Below are 5,387 nucleotides of genomic sequence, written 5' to 3'. Positions count from 1 at the left end.
AAGAACGACCTTTAAAGGCGTCATACCAGGTGTAGAAGCCAATTGTACAGGCTCAGTAACACTTGACATGGTCTTCGGATCCCCGGACAATTTCCGAAGTGAAGAGTTAATCTTCGATATAGTCCCGTTTCACAGTGGCTATCACGCCCTGCTCGGACGAACCGCATTCGCAAAGTTCAATGCGGTGCCGCACTACGCATATCTCAAGCTCAAGATGCCAGGCCCTCGAGGAGTAATTATGGTCAACGGAAACACCGAACGCTCCCTCCGTACGGAGGAGCATACAGCGGCTCTCGCAGTAGAGGTGCAAAGTAGCCTTCTCAGGCAATCCTCCAGTCCGGCCACTAAAAAGCCAGAAACTGCCAAACGCACCCGGAGTAATCCACAGCAGGACCGCCTGGCACGCTCTGAGCAAGCGTAGCAATACGGCCCCAACCCCAGCTTTCGCAACATAGCGAAACCAGTACCTCGCGTACATAACTACGCCCTGGAAATACCATGGGCACAGGGGAAGGGGCACAATAACGGCACGCCCAAAATACGGCTTAAAACGTACTAGGGGCTGCCGGATTCTTTTTTTTTCATTTTTTCTTACTTTCAGGACTCCATATTTCGGATGACCTGTTCGGCAATTCGACTGCTGCACAAACGATGCAAGATCCAGGGAAGCAGACAAGCCATGCCGCATTATGGAACTCCCAGGTGGTCTCTGTTACGAGCGGTATACCTGTTTTAAATACAATTCCGCGGCCTGCCCCTGGTCAGGACATATAGTCCAATATCTTTTGCTTACCACACTATTTGTATCGTTCGGCTTTGATAAATAGCCTCTCTATAAACAATGCATAGCTTTTTGTCTATTTTTTGCATTACTCTCTTTTATATATGTTCATTTGTGACATGTTGCACCTGTACACTGTGGTACGACAAGTACGCCAGGGGCTTCAGTACCCTTTAACATGGTGTGAGAAGTCCGTACACTTTCACAAGTGCGGCACCCCGAACTTATAGCACTATATGCATCGGCTCTGAATCATGATTTGGGTCAATAGTTGGGTTTGCCCGGCTCCTATGTTTTGGTGCCTTACGTTCCTCTCTATCGGCTAAGGTAGCACTAGGAGAACCACTGCGATTGTGCCCCAGTTGATCTGGGTTAAGCACCTCAGTGGAGAAAGCTAAAACTGACTGTCATGATGAGGCGAGAGACCGGTCGCTGTTCGAGAGGTTTTTCGAGTCCCTAAAGACTTATGCCGCTTCGAGCGAGGAGCTGGATAACCCCAGCCAAGGCGTGGATAGCGCCCCGAACTCGGTCTTCCAAACTAGGGGCTTCACCGAAATTTAAAATTATAAAGTTCTATGGCTAAGTGAGAGTGTTCAAGCATTATAGTCCGATTGCCTGGTTTGTCATGCTGAGCGCCTCCCTCGAAGGACCCAACCATGGGAAAAAGAGCGCTCAGGTTTATCACCGAACACCCCAGCACTAGTGGCATGGGGGCAGAAGCCGACGATTGGCCATCTCTCAATTTTTGATAAACGGCCGCACAGAAAATAATATTTTAAATTCAATAAGCATTGCTTAAAGCGCCTATGAACAAGTTTTCAGCGCACAAGATAAAAACGAGAGAGTTTATTCAAGAATTACATCCTTGGTACATTCATCCGCCACAAGGCGGGCACCTGCAAGAACATCCTTGTAATAGTTCTCAGGCTTGCGATGCTCCTTCCCCAGCGGCGGCCCGTCCCTCACAAGCTTCTCACCGTCCAGCTTACCCCAGTGCACCTTCGCACAGGCAAGGGCCCTACGGGCTCCTTCGATGCAGACGGACCCCTTGATAACCTCGAGCCTTGGACAGGCCTCCACCAGCCGCCGCACCAGCCCGAAGTAGCTCCCAGGTAGGGCCTCTCCGGGGCACAGCCGAACTATGAAGCCTTTCATGGCCTGTCCGGCCGCCTTGTGGAGCTCGACTAGCTGTTTCAGCTGGTCGCTCAAAGGCACAGGGTGTCCGGCCTCAGCATACTGTGACTAGAACACCTTCTCTGTCGAGTTGCCCTCCTCAGCTCGGTAGAATGCGGCGGCGGCGGATATGCTGCGGGGAAGATCTGCGAATGCCCCTGGAGAGCTCCGGATTCGGGTAAGTAACAAGTAGTTTACTTTTATATTTCTGCTTTGCATAAAGAATGCCTTACCCGCTGCTATCTTTTTTTCCTCCTCCAACTCTTGGAAGGCCTTTTGGGCTTCGGCCTTGGCAGACTTGGAAGTCTCAGGGGCCGCCGCGAGCTCGGACACTTGGGTCTTTGACTCAAGCTCCAAACTCTCATGTTTTTTCATGAGAGCCTGAAGCTCTTGCTGCACCTCGCCGACATGAGCCCCAAGTTTCTCTCGCTCGGTGCGCTCCGCGGCCGTTTTATTTTCGGCCTCAGATAGCGCCTGCTTGAGGATTGCCACCTCAGTCGTGGCCCCTACAATAAGCAGTACAATCCTGTTATTTTTTGTAATCACGCCTCTCTATAGGCACCCTTTTCAGTAAGGTATTTCTTACCTTCTGTCTCCTCGAGCTGCCGCTTGGCAAGACCGAGCTCTTGCTCGGTCCGATCGAGGTCCTGCTTCAGGACACCCACCTCCGCAGTCAGTGCGGCGGTGGATAGCAGCGAAGCCTGCATACGCATATTGACTCTTTATTGTTAGACTCCTGCGAAATTTAATAGATCCTCTATTCGGCTTTTCTTTCTGAATGCCAAACAGAGCATCAGGGGCTACTGTCTATGCGGTAATATTTTTACATATTTTTACTTACTTCAAAGCCTGTTAGGAGGCTAGCGCAAGCTTCACTCAGTCCGCTCTTGGCGGACTGAACCTTCTGGATCACCGTACTCATAATAGTACGGTGCTCCTCGTTGATGGAGGCGCCTTCAAGCACCTCCAACAGATTGTCCGGCGCCTCCGGTTGAACGGAGGCTGCCGGCTCAGAAGACTTGCTCCTCTTGGAAGGAGTTCGCCTACCGCAGTCCGGAACTGTTGGAGATTCCGGCGCGGTGTCCGGCATAAAGACGGACTTGGAGCCCTGGGGGGTCTTGTCCCCTTTACTCCTGGAGTCCGGGAGGTCGCCTTGCGGCTCCTCCAGGACCACCTCCTCCTGCCCCGGAGCTCGTTGCGACGCCACTTCGGCATCATCCGCAACGTGGGGGGAGATAACGGGCGGAACTGAGTTCACATCCGATGAATCCAGGGAGCCGCTCGACGACTCGTTGAGTTCGGCCCGGGGCGGGCTGCATGATTATATTCGACGTTAGGGAAAGCTTTGAAACAAAAGGAATATCATGAGTTACTCTGGTATTCGAACATTTACGATTTCGCCGGACGCCTGGCCCTGTCCGGCCACTCCTCTTCGTCCTCGTCGGCGTCGGGGGCGTAGTCCAGCGGAGGGGTTTTCCTCTTCTTGGACCCTTCGGCCTTCCCCCTTGGGGCGGCCTTCCTTTTCTTTCCTCCCTCCGCTGGGGGGAGAGCTTTCTTCTTCCTCCTCCTCATTTTCATGGGAGGAGGGCGTCCCATACTGATCGGACGACGAGTCCGACAACACCACGTTGCGGGTACTTTTTCGACTCCCCGTGGTCTTCTTCTTCTTGGCCTTCTTTTCTGGCACCACGTAAGGCGCCGGAGCCAGCAGCTTCACCAGTAGAGCTGGGGCTGGGTCTTCGGGCAGCGGAGCCGGACAGTTAATCGGTCCGGACACCGCCCGCCAAGCCTGTCAAAGGTAAGGGAGTTTAGATCCCGCATAGAGTTAAACTAAGAAAAAAGCTGAACATCCTGTAAAAGGCTAAAATGTCTCACCTCGCTAGCGTGACGCTGCGAGCTGTATCCGCGGTCCTCGGAAGCGGATGCGGGAGCCCCGGCACCTTTGATTAGCACCTTCCAGACGTCTTCATACGTCGTGTCGAAGAGCCTGTTAAGGGTTCGGTGCTGTGCCGGGTCGAACTCCCACAAAGTAAAGTCCCGTTGTTGACACGGGAGGATTCGGCGAACGAGCATGACCTGGACTACATTTACAAGCCTGATTGACTTGTTTACCAGGGACTGGATGCATGTCTTTAGTCCGGTCACCTCTTTCTCGTTACCCCACGATAAGCCCATCTCTTTCCAGGACGTGAACCGCGTGGGGGGCCCGGATCAGAACTCGGGGGGTGCGATCCAGTTCGGATCGCGTGGCTCGGTGATGTAAAACCATCCGGCTTGCCACCCCTTTAGGGTCTCTACGAAGGAGCGCTCGAACCACAGGACGTTGGCAATCTTGCCCGCCATGGCTCCTCCGCACTCCGTCTGGTTGCCGCGCACCACCTTGGGCTTGACGTTGAAGGTCTTGAGCCAGAGGCCGAAATGGGGGCGGACGCGGAGGAAAGCCTCGCACACGACGATAAACGCCGAGATGTTGAGGATGAAGTTCGGGGCCAGATCGTGGAAATCCAGGCCGTAGTAGAACATGAGCCCCCGGACGAATGGGTGAAGTGGAAAACCCAGCCTGCGGAGGAAGTGGGGAAGGAATACTACCCTCTCATGGGGCCTTGGGGTGGGGACAAGCTGCCCCTCCTCGGGAAGCCGATGCGCGATGTCTTTGGACAAGTATCCGGCCTTCCTAAGCTTTTTGACGTCACCCTCCGTGACGGTGGAGATCTTCCACTTGCCTCCCGCTCCGGACATCGCTGGAGAAGGTTGAGGTAGGAAGTGCGGGCTTGGGCGCTGGAGCTCAAGTGCGCAGGAGATGGATAGGCAAAGGAGGAAGAAGGCATAGGTAAAAATGTGGATCCTTATCCCCTTATATGGGCGGATGCGGTTGTGCGTCCCCAACTGCCTAGTAAAACTCGCTTGCCTCCCAAGCGCCATGATAAATGGCGCGGTTAGGGTTACCCACGTCTGTATTGATGAGAATCCCTTAAAGGGGGTACACGATCTCTGCTTTGACAAGATGTGCCAAGGAAACCGCCTCGCAAAACATGCTGAGGTGGGAAAGTAAAAACGATTCGAGTAAAAGACTTGGCTGTAGTGTGGTAGCGCACTGTAGAATACGTGAGCAGATTTGATTTGTGTTAATATTATTATTATCTCTATGGCAATATGTGGAAACTTATTTTGCAGAACCGGACACTACTCTTGGTGTTCACAAATCTTCTATCAAGGACTTGGAGGAGGAACCCGCCTTGCAATGCCGAAGACAATTTGTGCGCCGGACTCGTCGTCATTGAAGCCTGGTTCAGGGGCTACTGAGGGAGTCCTGGATTAGGGGGTCTTCGGGTAGCCGGACTATACCTTCGGCCGGACTCCTGGACTATGAAGATACAAGATTGAAGACTTCGTCTCGTGTCCGGATGGGACTTTCCTTGGCGTGGAAGGCAAG

Source organism: Triticum dicoccoides, chromosome 3A, assembly GCF_002162155.2.
Source record: "Triticum dicoccoides isolate Atlit2015 ecotype Zavitan chromosome 3A, WEW_v2.0, whole genome shotgun sequence".
Taxonomy (NCBI): Eukaryota; Viridiplantae; Streptophyta; class Magnoliopsida; order Poales; family Poaceae; genus Triticum; species Triticum dicoccoides.
The sequence above is the reverse complement of the archived record's forward strand: the minus strand, read 5'-3'. Positions refer to the sequence as shown.